At 44.0% G+C, this 21,225-nt stretch overlaps 1 protein-coding gene across 12 annotated transcripts in view; it reads left to right on the top strand.

Moving 5' to 3' along the window:
- syngap1b (synaptic Ras GTPase activating protein 1b) overlaps positions 1 to 21,225 on the top strand; it is a 390,106-nt gene that overhangs the window by 225,042 nt on the left and 143,839 nt on the right. Inside the window, exon 1 of one of the 12 annotated variants that reach the window (XM_061882353.1) lies at positions 4,049 to 6,273. The exons of the other annotated variants lie outside the window; for them this stretch is intronic. The gene's annotated coding sequence lies outside the window, so the exon portion shown is untranslated. Of the gene's footprint in view, positions 1 to 4,048; positions 6,274 to 21,225 lie in introns of those variants that run through there. 12 annotated transcript variants of the gene reach the window in all.

The raw sequence follows: 21,225 nt of genomic DNA, 5'->3' as shown, positions 1-21,225 counted from the left end.
GAATTCATTTGGAAGCTGTTGTTATACCCAATCATGGCACCCAACTGTTCCCAATTAGCCTGCACACCTGTGGGATGTTCCAAATACAGTAAGTGTTCGATGAGCATTCCTCAACTTTATCAGTATTTATTGCCACCTTTCCCAACTTCTTTGTCACGTGTTGCTGGCATCAAAACTAAAGTTAATGATTACTTTAAAAAAAAAAAAAAAAATGTATCCGTTTGAACATCAAATATGTTGACTTTGTATCATATTCAACTGAATATGGGTTGAAAATCATTTGCAAATCATTGTATTCCGTTTATATTTACATCTAACACAATTTCCCAACTCATATGGAAATGGGGTTTGTAGGACGTAATTAAATAACATAAATAGAATTGAAAAATAGTATTTTTTACGTAAAACAAATAACATCCATCCATCCATCCATCCATCTTCTTCCGCTTATCCGAGGTCGGGTCGCGGGGGCAACAGCCTAAGCAGGGAAACCCAGACTTCCCTCTCCCCAGCCACTTCGTCTAGCTCTTCCTGGGGGATCCCGAGGCGTTCCCAGGCCAGCCGGGAGACATAGTCTTCCCAACGTGTCCTGGGTCTTCCCCGTGGCCTCCTACCGGTTGGACGTGCCCTAAACACCTCCCTAGGGAGGCGTTCGGGTGGCATCCTGACCAGATGCCCGAACCACCTCATCTGGCTCCTCTCGATGTGAAGGAGCAGCGGCTTTACTTTGAGTTCCTCCTGGATGACAGACCTTCTCACCCTATCTCTAAGGGAGAGCCCGTCCACACGGCGGAGGAAACTCATTTCGGCCGCTTGTACCCGTGATCTTATCCTTTCGGTCATGACCCAAAGCTCATGACCATAGGTGAGGATGGGAACGTAGATCGACCGGTAAATTGAGAGTTTTGCCTTCCGGCTCAGCTCCTTCTTCACCACAACGGATCGGTACAACGTCCGCATTACTGAAGACGCCGCACCGATCCGCCTGTCGATCTCACGATCCACTCTTCCCTCACTCGTGAACAAGACTCCTAGGTACTTGAACTCCTCCACTTGGGGCAGGGTCTCCTCCCCAACCCGGAGATGGCATTCCACCCTTTTCCGGGCGAGAACCATGGACTTGGACTTGGAGGTGCTAATTCTCATTCCGGTCGCTTCACACTCGGCTGCGAACCGATCCAGTGAGAGCTGAAGATCCCGGTCAGATGAAGCCATCAGGACCACATCATCTGCAAAAAGCAGAGACCTAATCCTGCGGTCACCAAACCGGAACCCCTCAACGCCTTGACTGCGCCTAGAAATTCTGTCCATAAAAGTTATGAACAGAATCGGTGACAAAGGACAGCCTTGGCGGAGTCCAACTCTCACTGGAAATGTGTTCGATTTACTGCCGGCAATGCGGACCAAGCTCTGGCACTGATCGTACAGGGAGCGGACCGCCATAATAAGACAGTCCGATACCCCATACTCTCTGAGCACTCCCCACAGGACTTCCCGAGGGACACGGTCGAATGCCTTCTCCAAGTCCAAATAACATTGCTGTGCAAATAATACAAAATTTATCCAACTCAGATAAAAATAAAAAAACATTTGCAGGGAGGCACTTTGTGATTTCCCTTCCTGCTTCAATGATCCTGCCTCTGATTGGCCTGTCCCTAACCAATCGTGACTCATCATAGTAAACGACCAACCAATCATGGATGTTCTTATACGTGCAAGCAGTCTTGGAAGGAGGAAGGGGAGGGGTTTAGTAGCCCAAGGAGAGGCAGTGGGGGAGAACAAGGAACACAACAAATAAGCGGTGTTTGATCTTTTTAATGGTTTCCGGGCGTGGCCACCGCTGCTGCTGACTGCTCCCCTCACCTCCCAGGAGTGAACAAGGGGATGGGTCAAATGCAGAGGACACATTTCACCACACGTAGTGTGTGTGTGACAATCATTGGTACTTTAACTTAAATAATTGTACTTCATCACAGAAGTTTTCCTGACATAGCTCCGCCCACTTCATGATACACTATATACATTCTCCTTTGTTGTTGCCATCCATCCATCCATTTTCTACCGCTTATTCCCTTTTGGGGTCGCGGGGGGCGCTGGCGCCTATCTCAACTACAATCGGGCGGAAGGCGGGGTACACCCTGGACAAGTCGCCACCTCATCGCAGGGCCAACACAGATAGACAGACAACATTCACACACTAGGGCCAATTTAGTGTTGCCAATCAACCTATCCCCAGGTGCATGTCTTTGGAAGTGGGAGGAAGCCGGAGTACCCGGAGGGAACCCACGCATTCACAGGGAGAACATGCAAACTCCACACAGAAAGATCCCGAGCCTGGATTTGAACCCAGGACTGCAGGACCTTCGTTATTCAAATAACACTGCTTTTCATTCGTTCCATTTTTTTTGTTGTTGTTGACATTTTCGTTTGTGCTCTGCAATTCAAGGAAATACGGTATATTCGATATATCGCCCGGCCCTACCCTACCCCCCACCAGACTTGTTCCAAACTTGCTGTCAGAAAAAATCATCTAGTTGTATTATTATTCCCATACGTACAGTCATGGTCAAAAATGTATATACACTTGTAAAAAACATAAAGTAATCCTCCTCTTTCATTGTCCCATTTTCTTTCTGTAAAGCACAATTTCCATTGGCAGCAAAACAGGCCCAAACTATAATACTGCCACCACCCTGCTTGATGGTAGGGATGGTGTTCCTGGGATTAAAGGCCTCACCTTTTCTCCTCCTAACATCCATCCATCCATTTTCTACCGCTTATTCCCTTTCGGGGTCGCGGGGGGCGCTGGCGCCTATCTCAGCTACAATCGGGCGGAAGGCGGGGTACACCCTGGACAAGTCGCCACCTCATCGCAGGGCCTCCTCCTAACATATTGCTGGTAATTGTGGCCAAGCAGCTATTTTTTTTTTCATCTGACCACAGAACTTTCCTCCAGAAGGTTTTATCTTTGTCCATGCAAATAATAACAACATCACTAATATTTGTTTATATTCGGGTCACCAAATGTAGATTTTTGGATGTTTTTTTAGACAGCGTCAAATGCAGGATAGTGTACTCCTGTTATTTGCATTGTTAGCTGACTTTTATTGATGTTTATTTTGAAGTTGAGGTGCATCTTACGAAAGGGATTTTCAATGATGTCTTGGATCCGCTTGAACTGAACTCTCGCGGCTGTGTTGGAGCCACTATGGATTGAACTTTCACAGTATCATGTTGGACCCGCTCGACATCCATTGCTTTCGGTCCCCTAGAGGGGGGGGGGTTGCCCACATCTGAGGTCCTCTCCAAGGTTTCTCATAGTCAGCATTGTCACTGGCGTCCCACTGGATGTGAATTCTCCCTGCCCACTGGGTGTGAGTTTTCCTTGCCCTTTTGTGGGTTCTTCCGAGGATGTTGTAGTCGTAATGATTTGTGCAGTCCTTTGAGACATTTGTGATTTGGGGCTATATAAATAAACATTGATTGATTGATAGGCAAAACTCTACAAAAGTGCAGTTCCCCCTTTAAAAACTTGACATTACAAACAGTGTTGCGGCACAAATGTTATTTGAATATTTGCAATGACTCGGGAGGCCACATTGTCACAAGTAGATCACCTTCAAGCAACAAAAACACATTCCAAATGTTTTACACTAAAAAACAAAAGCTGTAAAATGTTTCTCTCAACTGGCCGGGGATAGGGAGAATATTTTCTGCGTGCCATTTTTAGCTTGTTTGATTTTTATTTGGAAGTAAATGTGCCCTTCGATTGTGCGCACGACTAACACTTGCACGCATTTCCTCATGTTTGCCTCCTGGCTGCAAACTTCATGCTGTGTGTGTGTGTGTGTGTGTGTGTGTGTGTGTGTGTGTGTGTGTGTGTGTGTGTGTGTGTGTGTGTGTGTGTGTGTGTGTGTGTGTGTGTGTGTGTGTGTGTGTGTGTGTGTGAGTAAAAAGCAGACATAATTCATTCCAGCAAGGATGCAACCCCGCCCCCTTTTCCTCGCAGAAAGAAGGGGGGGACAAGGGGGAGTGAGTGGGAGAGGGAGAGAGAAAATGGTAGAGAGAAGGGAATTAGAGCAAGAGAGAGCGTGGGAGAGAGGGGAGAGTGAGACTGGCAGAATGAGAAAGAGCAAGCGAGAGAGGGGAAGAGAGTGAGAAAAAGAGAGAGAGAACACGAGAGACAGTTTGGGAGAGCGAGAGAGTGGGAGAGTTGGGGAGAGAGAGAAAGCTAGGAAGAGAGCGAGATAGCATCCCTCCATCATAGAGACAGCTAGAAAGAGAGGGTGAAGAGAGAAAGAGAGACGGTGAGAGAAGGAGAGAGAGAGAGAGCAGGGGGGTGTCCTTCCATAATTGAGACAGCTAGACAGGGTTGAAAGAGAGAGAGAGACAGAGAGAGAGAGAGTGTGTGTACCTCCATCATGGAGACAGCTAGAAAGAGAGAGTGAGTGTGTCCCTCCATCATGGAGTTGAGAGAGAGGGATAGGAAGTGAAAGAGAGAGAACTGTATCTCTCCATCATGGAATCGAGAAAGAGAGAGCAAAAGGGGGAGAGAAGGAGAGAGAGATAGGACAGAGAGAGAAGGGTAAAGAGAGAGAGAGAGAGATAAAAAGTGAAAGAGAGAGAGAACTGCATCTCCCCATTATGGAATCAAGAGAGAGAGAGAGAGGAGGGGGGAGAGTGCATCCCTCCATCATGGAGTTGAGAGAGGGATAGGGAGTGAAAGAGAGAGAACTGCATCTCTCCATCATTGAATAGAGAGAGGGGGAGAAGGAGAGAGATATAGGAAAGAGAGAGAGAGCATCCCATCATGGAGTTGAGAGATAGGGAGTGAAAGAGAGAGAACTGCATCTATCCATCATGGAATAGAGAGAGAGAGAGAGAGAGAGAGAGAGAGAGAGAGAGAAAGAGGGAGAAAAGCATCTCTCATCATGGAATTGAGAAAGAGAGAGAGCAAGAGGGGGAGAGAAGGAGAGAGTGATAGGAAAGAGAGAAAGAGAGAGAGAGAGAGATCATCCCTCCATCATGGAGTTGAAAGAGAGAGAGAGATAGGGAGTGAAAGAAAGAGAGAACTGCATCTCTCCATCATGGAGTCAAGAAAGACAGAGCGAGAGAGGGGGGAGAATCAGAGAAAGATAAGAGAGAGAGCGAGGATCCCTCCATCATGGAGTTGAGAGAGGGATAGGGGGTGAAAGAGAGAGAGAACTGCATCCCTCCATCATGGAAGAGAGAGAGAGAGGGGGGAGCGCATCCCTCCATCATGGAGTTCAGAGAGCGGGATGGGGAGAGAAAGAGATCTGCTACTCTTTATCATGGAATTGAGAGAGAGAGAGAGAGAGAGAGAGAGAGAGAGAGAGAACTGCATCCCTCCATCATGGAGTTGAGAGAGACAGGAAGAGAATGAGAGAGAGGGGGTGAGAGAGAAATGGAGCAAGAGAGCGCTGCATCTCTCCATCATGGAGTAGAGAGAGTAGAGAGAGAGAGAGAGAGAGAGAGAGAGAGAAATGTTTCTTCAGTCAGGAGTCTTTGGTCAGAAGCGGACTGGTGGAGGACCACAGTCCTCCTAAGAGGACTAAAGGAGGACACTGATGTGGTTCTTGCGGTAGGAGAGGAGAGGAAAGGAGGGAGAGGAGGTAGGAGAAAAAGAGAGGAGGAGGTAGGAGAAGAAGAGAGGAGGTAGAGAGCAGCAGCAGACACTCCTCCAGGCGGCGTGTCGCTCACACCTCCCTCGCCCGCATCTCTCTGAAACATGAGAGCGGTCCACCTCACCGGACCGTCCGCCTCCTACCGCCGCCGCAGCGAGAGCGAGAGCGGGCTCGGGCTCGGGCTCGGGTTCGGGCCAGGGAGCCGACAGGCGGAGCCCGCCGAGGAGGAGGAGGAGGAGGCGGAGCTCGCGTCCGGACTGCCGCCGCCGGCGCCCGTGGAGCCCCGGCGAAGACGCCGACTACCGCGCTAACAACAGCCTTTTCTCCTCTCCGTCGACGCCCCCCCCCCCTCGCCAGCCAGCCAGCATGTCACATGACCGCCACTGGCCGACTTAGCGGCGGCACCTTGAACTCACCTGGGCAGGTGAGGCGACGTCCTCGGGAGTGTTTGCTCGTCTCCTCCTCTCCCGGCGACATGTGACAGCTGCGCCCTGACGCCAGGGGGCGCCATGACACCTGTCGGCAGAAGTGCTGAGTCAGCGGGTGCGTGCGTGCAGGTGAGGCAGTGAGGAGGAACACGAGCAAGTCCTTCCTCTCACCTGCGGACGTCCAGCGAGCGCCGTTGTCGGTAGGATGGATTTTATTCACGCTTCCTGCCGCTCATTAGATATTCCTCTCATCACTTCCTGTCTTTTGTTTCCTTTTCCTTCGGAGCCTTGAGTATCGGCCGATACAGGTATTGATCCAACCTGATATCAGCAGGAACCATGCGTCCATGTGTAGATCATGCTCGAGTTCAGGGGTCACCAACGTAAGGTAGCCCGTAAGGACCAGATGAGTCGCCCGCTGGCCTGTTCCAAAAATAGCTCAAATAGCAGCACTTACCAGTGAGCTGCCTCTATTTTTTAAATTGTATTTATTTACTAGCAAGCTGGTCTCACTTTGCTGGACATTTTTAATTCTAAGAGAGACCATTTGAAAATCCAAGAAAATATTTTAAAGACTTGGTCTTACATCCATCCATCCATCCATTTTCTACCGCTTATTCACTTTTGAGGTCGCCTATCTCAGCTACAATCGGGCGGAAGGCGGGGTACACCCTGGACAAGTCGCCATCTCATCGCAGGGCGACTTTGTCTTCACTTGTTTAAATAAATTCATTATTTTTTTTACTTTGCTTCTTATAACTTTCAGAAAGACAATTTTCGAGAAAAAATACAACCTTAAAAATGATTTTTTTAGGATTTTTAAACACATATACCTTTTTACCTTTTAAATTCCTTCCTCTTCTTTCTTGACAATTTAAATCAATGTTCAAGTAAATTAATTTTTTTTATTGTAAAGACTGATAAATAATTTTGAATTTAATTCTTCATTGTAGCTTCTGTTTTTTCGAGGAAGAATTTTTGTGAAATTTTTGTGAAATTTTTCTTCAAACTTATGATTAAAATGAAAAAAAGAATATTCTGGAAAATCTTTAGAATCAAATTTAAATCTTATTTCAAAGTCTTTTGAATTTCTTTTCAAATTTTTGTTCTGGAAAATCTAGAAGAAATAATGATTTGTCTTTGTTAGAAATATAGCTTGGTCCAATTTGTTATATATTCTAACAAAGTGCATATTGGATTTTAACCTATTTAAAACATGCCATCAAAATTCTAAAATTAATCTTAATCAGGAAAAATTAGTAATGATGTTCCATAAATTATATTTTAGATTTTTTTTTTTTTTTCAAAAAGATTCAAATTAGCTAGTTTTTCTGTTCTTTTTTTTTCGGTTGAATTTGGAATTTTAAAGAGTCAAAATTGAAGATAAAATATGTTTAAAAATTTTATTGAATTTTTTTTCCTGTTTTCTCCTCTTTTAAACCGTTCAATTAAGTGTTTTTTCATCATTTATTCTCTACAAAAAAACCTTCCGTAAAAGGAAAAAAAATGTACGACGGAATGACAGACAGAAATACCCATTTATATATATATATATATATATATATATATATAAAAGGTAAATTGAGCAAATTGGCTATTTCTGGCAATTTATGTGTATCAAACTGGTAGCCCTTCGCATTAATCAGTACCCAAGAAGTAGCTCTTGGTTTTAAAAAGGTTGGTGACCCCTACTCTAGTTGGACTGTTTCCAGAGTTTGGTGCCTTTTTTCCGGTTTAGCGCTCTTATTTTGGTGGCACTTCCTGTTTTGTTTGTGTTCTCCTGCAGCATCTTCATAGATGGATAGATAGATAAATGGATAGATAGTTATTACTTTATTGATTCCTTCAGGAGAGTTCCCTCAGGAACATTGTGAAGTGAATTATATTTATATAGCGCTTTTCTTTAGTGACTCAAAGCGCTTTACTTAGTGAAACCCAATATCTAAGTTACATTTAAAGCAGTGTGGGTGGCACTGGGCGCAGGTGGGTCAAGTGTCTTGCCCAAGAACACAACAGCAGTGAATAGGATGGCGGAAGTGGGGATCGAACCTGGAACCCTCAACTTGCTGGCACGGCCACTCTACCAACAGATCTATACCGCCAAATTCCAGCAGCAGTGTACAGAATTGAGATTGAATTAAAAAGTAAACAATGGGGGTATAAATGGAAACAAAATAGAAAAATATTACAATAAGAATACAAATAAAAAGCAACAATGAGAATAAAAATATAACAGTAAACTAAGAATATAACAAGAGAAACTAGGCAGTAGTGACCATGTTATGAAAAAGTATTGCACTGATATTGTTTTGCATCCCCTGTCATCCTAGTACCCCTTTTTCCTACGCTTTGAACCCTGCGGCGTATAAAATGGCGTACAAAAGCAAATACAGTATTTCCTTGAATTGCCGAAGGGCATATAGTATGCGCCTGCCTTGAATTACTACCGGGTCAAACTCACTTCGCAAAATAATTAGCGCATGCTTAGTATTACCGCCTGGTCAAACTCGTGACGTCACGAGTGACACTTCCCCTGTCATCATTTTCCAAATGGAGGAGGCTGATTTCAATACCGGTAATTTGAAATCGCATAAAGGGAAGAAGATTAAGAGCTATTCAGTAGGATTTAAGGTCCAAGCTTACATCACACTCAAATTTTACTGCATGCCTTTGGTAACTGCCAGAGTGAGAAGAGGTTTTAAAATAATTAGCACATGCTTACTTTTACCGCATGCCTTTGGTAAGCGCAGGAGTGAGACGAGGTTTTTAAATTAATTAGCGCCCCGGCGGCAATTAAAGGAAATACGGTAGTTTTTTTTACTAAACACATGCAAAGACATTTAAATGGAGTGCTATTGTTTGTGCTATGGCGCCATCTTTTGGACAAGTTTGCGCACCTTTACAGTGTTTCCTACTGTTCGAACCAGACGCAGAAGTGGCGTTTCGTCTTCTGGCCGTCCATAGTGTTTTTTCGATGAAGGATTCTTCCTTCATCACTCCCAGCAACGTTTGTAAGTTTTACAATATAACTAAAACAATTCTTACTTACTTAACCGTCCCATGTATGACATCCGTCGGAGTGTTTCCATGCATATTTGTACGTGTTATCGTAATGTAATCAAGCTAGTGTCGTCATTAGCATTCGCTAATATGCTAACACGTTTACGAGTGTTAGCATGCTTTATGTATGGTTTCAGTTTCACAAATTCCTCAGTATATTCACCAAAACGTCAACGTGGAGTTATTGAGTCTGTTTAGCTAATTGGAAAGCTAGTTTGCACAGCTAGTGGGTCTATGACAATGACTTCTGTTTTGTTTGGTCAGCCATTTTACTGCCGTGTTACCGACATTTGGAAAACATTAAGGTATGTTAATAAACATTTAAAAAATATTTATTTGTAAATAACAAATTTCACAACTTATATATATCTGCGGTTTATAGTCCGGCGTGACTAATATATGGAAAGATGTGTTGTTGTTTTTTTATTTAGTGGGTGTGGCTTTATATATCGGCGCACTCCGTAATCCAGAAAATACTTTAAATTGTGCGGCTGCTCCCTTTCGTGTTGGTACATTTGTATTTTGTTTGTGGACGCTTCTCCTGCCGTACGTCTTACAAGTAAGTCTTTGCTGTTCTCCAGCGTTGGGTTTTTGTTCTTGTGTAGCCTGATCCGTTTAGTTTTGATGTCCACCATCAAACGCGGTGCTGGCTCGGACCGATGGCCGCCGGATCCTTGGCAGCAAAGTTTCCTTCCATGCCGAAATTGTGTGTTTGCCGCACAAAACACGCAACGGTATTTTTCGCACATCACTGCGGTTTTGCGACGAGCAGAAAGGTGTTCGCAACACGTTGGATGCGTTGTTTGCTCTGTTTTGTCATGCAGACCTCCTTGCATCCACAAGCGAAGAAATGCAACACGAACACCGCTGTTCATACAAACACACAACACTTCATACAAACACACAACACTTTATTCAAACACACAGCAGTTCATATAAACACAACAGTTCATAAAAACACAATACAGTTCATACAAACACAATACAGTTCATACAAGCACACAACAGTTGATACAAACACACAACAGTTGATACAAGCACAAAAAAGTTGACTCCAACACACAACAGTTGATACAAGCACACAACAGTTGATCCAAGCACACAACACTTCATACAAACACATAGCGGTTCATACAAACGCAATAGTTAATACAAACACACAACGGTTGATGCAAACAGTGTATATATATATGTATATATATATATATATATATATATATATATATATATACTGTATATATATATATATATATATATACATGCGGCGTGGCAAAGTTGGAAGAGTGACCGTGACAGCAATCTAAGGGTTACTGGTTCAATCCCCTCTTGTACCATCCTTGTCACGTCTGTTGTGTCCTTGAGCAAGTCACTTCACCCTTGCTCCTGATGGGACCTGGTTAGCGCCTTGCATGGCAGTTTCCGCCGTCAGTGTGTGAATGGGTGAATGTGGAAATACTGTCAAAGCGCTTTGGGCTCCTTTTAAAAAAGGGGTAGAAAAGCGCTATACAAGTACAACCATTTACCATTTATGTATACAGTATATACAAACATATATATATATATGTATGTATGTATGTATGTATATATATATATATAAATATATACGGATGTATATATATGTGTATATATGTTTATATACAAAGATATATATGTATGTATACAAATTTATATACGTATATATATCTTTGATATATATATGTGTATGTATGTATACAAATATATGTATGTATATGTGTCTATGTATATGTGTATATACTGTATGTATGTAAAACAAATATATATATATGTACATATACAAATATATACATATATATACATATATATATCTATAGATACATATATATGTATATATACATATATATGTATATATACAAATATAGGTGTATATCTTTATATATATTTATATGTATGTATAAATATATATATGTATGTATATATAAAAAAATATATATATGTGTATAGGTATTTATGTATAATCATATGTATATATGTATATTTATTTGTTTATGTATGTATATTTTTATATATGTAGGTATATTTGTATGTATGTATATATATATATATATATATATATATATATATATATATATATGTCTGTAAATATTTATATATTTGAATATATATACAAATATATATGTATATGTATACCAATATACACACATAAACTCATGAATATACATATATACATATGAATATACATAAATACATATACATATTTACATATATATATTTGAAAAAATATACATACTGTATATATACATATATATACGTATATGTGTGTATGCATATGTGTGTATGTATATAGATATATGTGTGTATGTATATATATATATATATATATATATATATATATATATATATATATATATAATTTTTTTTTTTATACATATACATACATATATATACGTTTGTTTACTTTCTGCTTGCTAGGAGCGCTGAGTTTACACACCTGCCTCGGTATGGTGATCGTATCACTCAAGAAACCTTTTGGGTCGGTCTCGCCGTCCAGTCAGTGCGATGTCATCATGACTATATTCCTTTCTTGTTAGCTTAATACTAATGTTTGCTTTGTATGCTACGCAATCACATGACGTATATTTGAAATACTAAATGTTCATTTAGATAGCGGCTCCTCCATTTCAACCTTTTCTTCTCCGTCCTGAGTCCCCCGCTCCTCCTACGCGCTCGTCTTTTCCTTGCGGCGCAGCCCCGTAACCTGCATCCAGTCTCTAATCTCCGCGTCTCTCTGCTCTCTGCGAGGTCCGAGCCGGAAGCCGTCGCCTCCCACACGTTCCGCTCGTTGGCGTCGCAGCTTGCTATCGCATTTGCATGAGTGAAGGAACGCGGCTCGGCGTGTTGGCCGGCACATGGCGACGCACGCGGGCCCGTGAACGCACCGCCGTGGCCGCACGTGCACGCAGAAAGGACGTCTTTCAGCCTGAGTGTTTGTCCACATTTCTACTTTCAACCTGTAAACCACCTTTTGTGTGGCCGTAGCTTTAATGCTAATGAGCTGTGTGATCATGTTGCAACATGTCCTCCATCTTTGCAGATCGTGTTGCAACATGTCCTTCATCTTTGTAGATCGTGTTGCCACATCTCCTAAATTTTTGCAGATAGTGTCGCAAAATGTCCTCCATCTTTGCAGATCGTGTTGCAAAATGTCCTCCACTTTGCAGATCGTGTTGCAACATGTCCTCCAACTTTGCGGATCGTGCTGCAACATGCCCTCAACTTTGCAGATCGTGTTGCAACATGTCCTCCATCTTTGCAGATCGTGTAGCAACATGTCCTCCATCTTTGCAGATCTTGCTGCAACATGTCCTCCATCTTTGCAGATCGTGTTGCAACATGTCCTTCATCTTTGTAGATCGCGTTGCAACATGCCCTCCACTTTGCAGATCGTGTTGCAACATGTCCTCCATCTTTGCAGATCGTGTAGCAACATGTCCTCCATCTTTGCAGATCTTGCTGCAACATGTCCTCCATCTTTGCAGATCGTGTTGCAACATGTCCTTCATCTTTGTAGATCGCGTAGCCACATCTCCTAAATTTTTGCAGATAGTGTCGCAAAATGTCCTCCATCTTTGCAGATCGTGTTGCAAAATGTCCTCCACTTTGCAGATCGTGTTGCAACATGTCCTCCACTTTGCAGATCGTGCTGCAACATGTCCTCCATCTTTGCAGATCGTGTAGCAACATGTCCTTCATCTTTGTAGATCGTGTAGCCACATCTCCTAAATTTTTGCAGATAGTGTCGCAAAATGTCCTCCATCTTTGCAGATCGTGTTGCAAAATGTCCTCCACTTTGCAGATCGTGTTGCAACATGTCCTCCAACTTTGCGGATCGTGCTGCAACATGTCCTCCACTTTGCAGATCGTGTAGCAACATGTCCTCCATCTTTGCAGATCGTGTTGCAACGTGTCCTCCATCTTTGCAGATCGTGTTGCAACATGTCCTTCATCTTTGTAGAACGTGTAGCCACATCTCCTCAATTTTTGCAGATCGTGTCGCAAAATATCTTCCATCTTTGCAGATCGTGTAGCAACATGTCCTCCATCTTTGCAGATCGTGCTGCAACATGTCCTCCATCTTAGTAGATTGTGTTGCAACATGTCCTCCATCTTTGCAGATCGTGTTGCAACATGTCCTTCATCTTTGTAGATCGTGTAGTAACATCTCCTCAATTTTTGCAGATCGTGTCGCAAAATGTCCTCCATCTTTGTAGATCGTTTTGCAACATGCCCTCCATCTTTGTGGATCATGTTGCAACATGTCCTCCATCTTTGTGGATCGTTTTGCAACATGTCCTCCATCTTTGCGGATCATGTTGCAACAAGTCCTCCATCTTTGTAGATCGTGTTGCAAAATGTCCTTCATCTTTGCAGATCGTGTTGCAACATGTCCTCCATCTTTGCAGATCGTGTTGCAACATGTCCTCCATCTTTGCAGATCGTGTTGCAACATGTCCTCCAACTTTGCAGATCTTGCTGCAACATGTCCTCCATCTTTGCGGATCGTGTTGCAAAATGTCCTTCTTCTTTGCAGATCGTCTTGCAACATGTTCTCCATCTTTGCGGATCGTGTTGCAAAATGTCCTTCATCTTTGCAGATCGTGTTGCAACATGTCCTCCATTTTTGCGGATCGTGTTGCAACATCTCCTCCGTTTTCTTTCATTGTGTAGCAGCATGTCCTCCATTTGTGCAGATCGTGTTGCAACATGTCCTCCATCTTTGCGGATCGTGTTGCAACATGTCCTTCATCTTTTTAGATTGTGTTGAAACATCTCCTCCATCTTCTTAGATCGTGTAGCAGCATGTCCTCCATCTTTGCAGATCGTCTTGCAACATGTCCTCCATCTTTGTGGATCGTGTTGCAAAATGTCCTTCTTCTTTGCAGATCGTCTTGCAACATGTCCTCCATCTTTGCGGATCGTGTTGCAAAATGTCCTTCATCTTTGCAGGTCGTGTTGCAACATGTCCTCCATCTTTGCGGATCGTGTTGCAACATCTCCTCCGTTTTCTTTGATCGTGTAGCAGCATGTCCTCCATTTGTGCAGATCGTGTTGCAACATGTCCTCCATCTTTGCGGATCGTATTGCAACATGTCCTTCATCTTTTTGGATTGTGTTGAAACATCTCCTCCATCTTCTTAGATCGTGTAGCATCATGTCCTCCATTTTTGCAGATCGTGTTGCAACATGTCCTCCATCTTTGCAGATCGTGTAGCAGCATGTCCTCCATTTTTGCATATCGTGTTGAAACATGTCCTCCATCTTTGTGAATCGTGTTGCAACAAGTCCTCCATCTTTGCAGATCGTGTTGCAACATGTCCTCCATCTTCTTAGATCGTGTAGCAGCATGTCCTCCATTTTTGCAGATCGTGTCGCAAAATATCCTCCATCATCGCAGATCGTGTTGCAACATGTCCTTCATCTTTTTAGATCGTGTTGAAACATCTCCTCCATCTTCTTAGACCGTGTAGCAGCATGTCCTCCATTTTTGCAGATCGTGTTGCAACATGTTCTTCATCTTTGTAGATCTTGTAGGAACATCTCCTCAATTTTTGCAGATCGTGTCGCAAAATATCCTCCATCGTCGCAGATCGTGTTGCAACATGTCCTTCCTCCTTGTAGATCGTGTTGCAACAGGTCCTCCATATTTGTAGATCGTGATGCAACATGTCCTTCCTCTTTGTAGATCGTGTTGCAACATGTTCTTCATCTTTGTAGATCTTGTAGGAACATCTCCTCAATTTTTGCAGATCGTGTCGCAAAATATCCTCCATCGTCGCAGATCGTGTTGCAACATGTCCTTCCTCCTTGTAGATCGTGTTGCAACAGGTCCTCCATATTTGTAGATCGTGATGCAACTTGTCCTTCCTCTTTGTAGATCGTGTTGCAAAAATATTTCCTCCATCTTTGCGCATCGTGTTGCAACATGTCCTTCATCTTTGTAGATCGTGTTGAAACATCTCCTCCATCTTCTTAGATCGTGTAGCAGCATGTCCTCCATTTTTGCAGATCGTGTCGCAAAATATCCTCCATCGTCGCAGATCGTGTTGCAACATGTCCTTCCTCCTTGTAGATCGTGTTGCAACAGGTCCTCCATATTTGTAGATCGTGATGCAACTTGTCCTTCCTCCTTGTAGATCGTGTTGCAACAGGTCCTCCATATTTGTAGATCGTGATGTAACTTGTCCTACCTCTTTGTAGATCGTGTTGCAACATGTCCTCCATTTTTGTAGATCGTGATGCAACATGTCCATCTTTGCAGATCGTGTTGCAGCTATTCCTCCATTTTTGCAGATTGTATTGCAACAAGTCCTCCATCTTTGCAGATCCTGTTGCAACATGTCCTTCCTCCTTGTAGATCGTGTTGCAACAGGTCCTCCATATTTGTAGATCGTGATGCAACTTGTCCTTCCTCTTCGTAGATCGTGTTGCAACAATATTTCCTCCATCTTTGCGCATCGTGTTGCAACATGTCCTTCGTCTTTGTAGATCGTGTTGAAACATCTCCTCCATCTTTGTAGATCGTGTAGCAGCATGTCCTCCATTTTTGCAGATCGTGTCGCAAAATATCCTCCATCGTCGCAGATCGTGTTGCAACATGTCCTTCATCATTTTAGATCGTGTTGAAACATCTCCTCCATCTTCTTAGACCGTGTAGCAGCATGTCCTCCATTTTTGCAGATCGTGTTGCAACATGTTCTTCATCTTTGTAGATCTTGTAGGAACATCTCCTCAATTTTTGCAGATCGTGTCGCAAAATATCCTCCATCGTCGCAGATCGTGTTGCAACATGTCCTTCCTCCTTGTAGATCGTGTTGCAACAGGTCCTCCATATTTGTAGATCGTGATGCAACTTGTCCTTCCTCTTTGTAGATCGTGTTGCAACAATATTTCCTCCATCTTTGCGCATCGTGTTGCAACATGTCCTTCATCTTTGTAGATCGTGTTGAAACATCTCCTCCATCTTCTTAGATCGTGTAGCAGCATGTCCTCCATTTTTGCAGATCGTGTTGCAAAATATCCTCCATCGTCGCAGATCGTGTTGCAACATGTCCTTTCATCTTTTTAGATCGTGTTGAAACATCTCCTCCATCTTTGTAGATCGTGTAGCAGCATGTCCTCCATTTTTGCAGATCGTGTCGCAAAATATCCTCCATCGTCGCAGATCGTGTTGCAACATGTCCTTCATCATTTTAGATCGTGTTGAAACATCTCCTCCATCTTCTTAGACCGTGTAGCAGCATGTCCTCCATTTTTGCAGATCGTGTTGCAAAATATCCTCCATCGTCGCAGATCGTGTTGCAACATGTCCTTCCTCCTTGTAGATCGTGTTGCAACAGGTCCTCCATATTTGTAAATCGTGATGCAACTTGTCCTTCCTCCTTGTAGATCGTGTTGCAACAGGTCCTCCATATTTGTAGATCGTGATGCAACTTGTCCTTCCTCTTTGTAGATCGTGTTGTAACATGTCCTCCATTTTTGTAGATCGTGATGCAACATGTCCATCTTTGCAGATCGTGTTGCAGCTATTCCTCCATTTTTGCAGATTGTATTGCAACAAGTCCTCCATCTTTGCAGATCCTGTTGCAACATGTCCTTCCTCCTTGTAGATCGTGTTGCAACAGGGCCTCCATATTTGTAGATCGTGATGCAACTTGTCCTTCCTCTTTGTAGATCGTGTTGCAACAATATTTCCTCCATCTTTGCGCATCGTGTTGCAACATGTCCTTCATCTTTGTAGATCGTGTTGAAACATCTCCTCCATCTTTGTAGATCGTGTAGCAACATGTCCTCCATTTTTGCAGATCGTGTCGCAAAATATCCTCCATCGTCGCAGATCGTGTTGCAACATGTCCTTCATCATTTTAGATCGTGTTGAAACATCTCCTCCATCTTCTTAGACCGTGTAGCAGCATGTCCTCCATTTTTGCAGATCGTGTTGCAACATGTTCTTCATCTTTGTAGATCTTGTAGGAACATCTCCTCAATTTTTGCAGATCGTGTCGCAAAATATCCTCCATCGTCGCAGATCGTGTTGCAACATGTCCTTCCTCCTTGTAGATCGTGTTGCAACAGGTCCTCCATATTTGTAGATCGTGATGCAACATGTCCTTCCTCTTTGTAGATCGTGTTGCAACATGTCCTCCATTTTTGTAGATCGTGATGCAACATGTCCATCTTTGCAGATCGTGTTGCAGCTATTCCTCCATTTTTGCAGATTGTATTGCAACAAGTCCTCCATCTTTGCAGATCCTTTTGCAACATGTCCTTCCTCCTTGTAGATCGTGTTGCAACAGGTCCTCCATATTTGTAGATCGTGATGCAACTTGTCCTTCCTCTTTGTAGATCGTGTTGCAACATCTCCATCTTTGCAGATCGTGTTGCAGCTATTCCTCCATTTTTGCAGATTGTATTGCAACAAGTCCTCCATCTTTGCAGATCCTGTTGCAACATGTCCTCCATCTTTGCAGATCGTGTTGCAACATGTCCTTCATCTTTGCAGTTCGTGTCTCGCAGCATGTCCTCCATTTTTGTAGATCGTGTTGCAACATGTCCTCCATCTTTGTGGATTATAGTTAAATCGTTCAATTTGGAAAATAGTTGTCAATCAATTCTGACAAACGTCCCAACAGTGTCTCAAATATTTAAAAAAAACTGTCATGATACGGCCTCAGGTACTCAACTGGCCTTCCTTCCATGGAGATAAGAGAAATTTTAATGTTGGATAATTTAACCACCATATTGTGGCGTGTGTTCCATGTCTGTGGATCGTGTAACTGCAGTAACGGTACGTCTCCATGACAACCGGAAACCTGGTCCGGTCGTCTGAACAGGGATGCTCGGTTCCATTTTCGCAAACACAAAACATCGGGACGCAGACTCTGAAATCAAACGCGGCGTGAACGAGGCTTCACGTGCACGGCCGCCCACTTCCATCCACTTCGTGCACGTGAGGAGTAGAAGAGGAACAAGATGTCAAATGTCTCCTTCCTCGCCCTCCTCCTCCAGACATGTGCTCGTCGTTCTCCAACACCATGATTGAAGTCATTTTTCCCCTAATTTCATCACTCCTTCCGCCGTCAAAGAGGAGAAATGTCAGCAGCGATTCGACATGAGTGTGGGCGGCGCGTGGGAGGGAGCGAGCGAGCTGGCAGTCTGTCCAGCTGCCAGTAGCAGCGTTGCACTTAATAGCATGCATCTAAAGAAACATGAGCTTAATTACAGCCATGGAAGTGCTTCTTAATGCACTCTACTAGCTGCTGCTCTGCAACCTCTTACTATGCATGTTGCAGTCCTCTTAAAGGGGAAGTGCACTTGTCTTGGAATTGTGTCTTTCATCATTTCAATCAATCAATGTTTATTTATATAGCCCTAAATCACAAGTGTCTCAAAGGGCTGCACAAACCAGAACGACATCCTCGGTACAGAGCCCACATAAAGGCAAGGAAAAACTCACACCCAGTGGGACGTGGGTAACAGTGACAATGACAATGATGACTATGAGAAACCTTGGAGAGGACCGCATTCTCCCGTTAGAGTCGAGACCCCTTAGAGCACTAGTGTCAAACTCAAATACAGAGTGGGCCAAAATTTTAAACTGAACATAGCCGCGGGCCAAGGTTGAACAAATTAACCATTTATTAGGGACCCAAACATGTTTTGCATTGAATATTGAACAAGCAAGACTTATATAACTTTATAGTGACATGCGAAATCGAGTTTCTAATAATAATACAAATAAAAAAATAGCAATGGCATATCAATCCATCCATCCATCCATCCATCCATCTTCTTCCGCTTATCCGAGGTTGGGTCGCGGGGGCAACAGCCTAAGCAGGGAAACCCAGACTTCCCTCTCCCCAGCCACTTCGTCTAGCTCTTCCCGGGGGATCCCGAGGCATCCCCAGGCCAGCCGGGAGACATAGTCTTCCCAACGTGTCCTGGGTCTTCCCCGTGGCCTCCTACCGGTTGGACGTGCCCTAAACACCTCCCTACGGAGGCGTTCGGGTGGCATCCTGACCAGATGCCCGAACCACCTCATCTGGCTCCTCTCGATGTGAAGGAGCAGCGGCTTTACTTTGAGTTCCTCCCGGATGGCAGAGCTTCTCACCCTATCTCTAAGGGAGAGCCCCGCCACACGGCGGAGGAAACTCATTTCGGCCGCTTGTACCCGTGATCTTATCCTTTCGGTCATAACCCAAAGCTCATGACCATAGGTGAGGATGGGAACGTAGATCGACCGGTACATTGAGAGCTTTGCCTTCCGGCTCAGCTCCTTCTTCACCACAACGGATCGGTACAACGTCCGCATTACTGAAGACGCCGCATCGATCCGCCTGTCGATCTCACGATCCACTCTTCCCTCACTCGTGAACAAGACTCCTAGGTACTTGAACTCCTCCACTTGGAGCAGGGTGTCCTCCCCAACCCGGAGATGGTATTCCACCCTTTTCTGGGCAAGAACCATGGACTCGGACTTGGAGGTGCTGATTCCCATTCCGGTCGCTTCACACTCGGCTGCGAACCGATCCAGTGAGAGCTGAAGATCCCGGTCAGATGAAGCCATCAGGACCACATCATCTGCAAAAAGCAGAGATCTAATCCTGCGGTCACCAAACCGGAACCCCTCAACGCCTTGACTGCGCCTAGAAATTTTGTCCATAAAAGTTATGAACAGAATCGGTGGCATATCAAATAAAATTTAAATAGAAATTGAATGCCTCTTTTGTATTTGCAGCCTTCTGGGGTAAATATCAAAATAAACTTCTTGATTACCGATTCCGATATCAACCGATACCGATATATACAGTAGTGGAATCAACACATTATTATGCCTAATTTTGTTGTGATGCCCTGCTGGATGCATTTAACAATGTCACAAGGTTTTCCAAAATAAATCACCTCAAGTTATGGAAAAAAAATGCCAACATGTCACTGCCATTAGTTTTTTTTAACATGCCTCAAAACAGAAGCTTGGAATTTGGGATATGCTCCCCCTGAGAGAGCATGAGGAGGTTGAGGTGGGCGGGGTTGCGTTAGGCGGGGTTGAGGTGGGGAGTAAGGGGTAGCGGGGGTGTATATTGTAGCGTCCCGGCAGAGTTAGTGCTCCAAGGGATTCTGGGTATTTGTTCTGTTGTGTTACGGTGCGGATGTTCTCCCAAAATGTGTTTGTCATTTTTGTTTGGTGTGGGTTCACAGTGTGGCGCATATTTGTAACAGTGTTAAAGTTGTTTACACGACCACCCTCAGTGTGACCTGTATGGCTGTTGACCAAGTGTGCATGGCGATCGCTTGTGTGTGTAAAAGCCGCATATATCACTGTTTCTACGTAGGAAAAGTGGACATGACAAAAGGTTTTAGAGGACGCTTAAGGCAGTGCTTTTAAGGCACGTCCTCAATCATGTTGTCCGAGGGGAAATCGGGAGAATGGTTGCCCCCTGGTGATTTTCGGGAGGGGCACTGAAAAATGTGAGTTAGCAAGTATGAGTATTAAATGTGAATGCGGTGTTGCAGCGACACCGCCGCTGTATAATACCGGCGGGCCAGCTCTAATGTTAATTTGATATTGCATCAAGGGCCAAATGAAAATAAACGGCGGGCCAGATTTGGACCGCGGGCCAGAGTTTGACACCCATGCCTTAGAGTGCGTTCATAATGTCAACTTTATGAAGGTGACGTCCTTGCTCCCTTACATTGCATCCGGACCCCCGGCGGTCTCTTGACTTGTGTAGAGTCGGACAAAGACGCGAGCGTGGGCCGGAGTGGACGCGGCGGCTGAAAAGAAGCCGTGCGGACGAGTGAAAAGAGAGACGGCGAGGGGTCCGTGAGGATGAGGAGGAGGAGGAAGGTCTGCAGATGTGGGCCAGTGTGCAGGGAACGTCAAATACTGGCAGTAAAGCAAAATGAGTGAGAGGAGGGAGGAAGAAGGGCAGCCATCTTGGCAAGGTGACATGAAAATGAGCAAAAAAAACATTTGAAATATACCAGCAAAGTTTCAAAAGTTTATTTTTCTGCACATTTGGTCACCTTCCTCCCTGACACGCCCATTTTTATTTGAGTGGTGACATCATTTATTT

Source organism: Nerophis ophidion, linkage group LG21, assembly GCF_033978795.1.
Source record: "Nerophis ophidion isolate RoL-2023_Sa linkage group LG21, RoL_Noph_v1.0, whole genome shotgun sequence".
Taxonomy (NCBI): domain Eukaryota; kingdom Metazoa; phylum Chordata; class Actinopteri; order Syngnathiformes; family Syngnathidae; genus Nerophis; species Nerophis ophidion.
The sequence above is the reverse complement of the archived record's forward strand: the minus strand, read 5'-3'. Positions and strand labels throughout refer to the sequence as shown.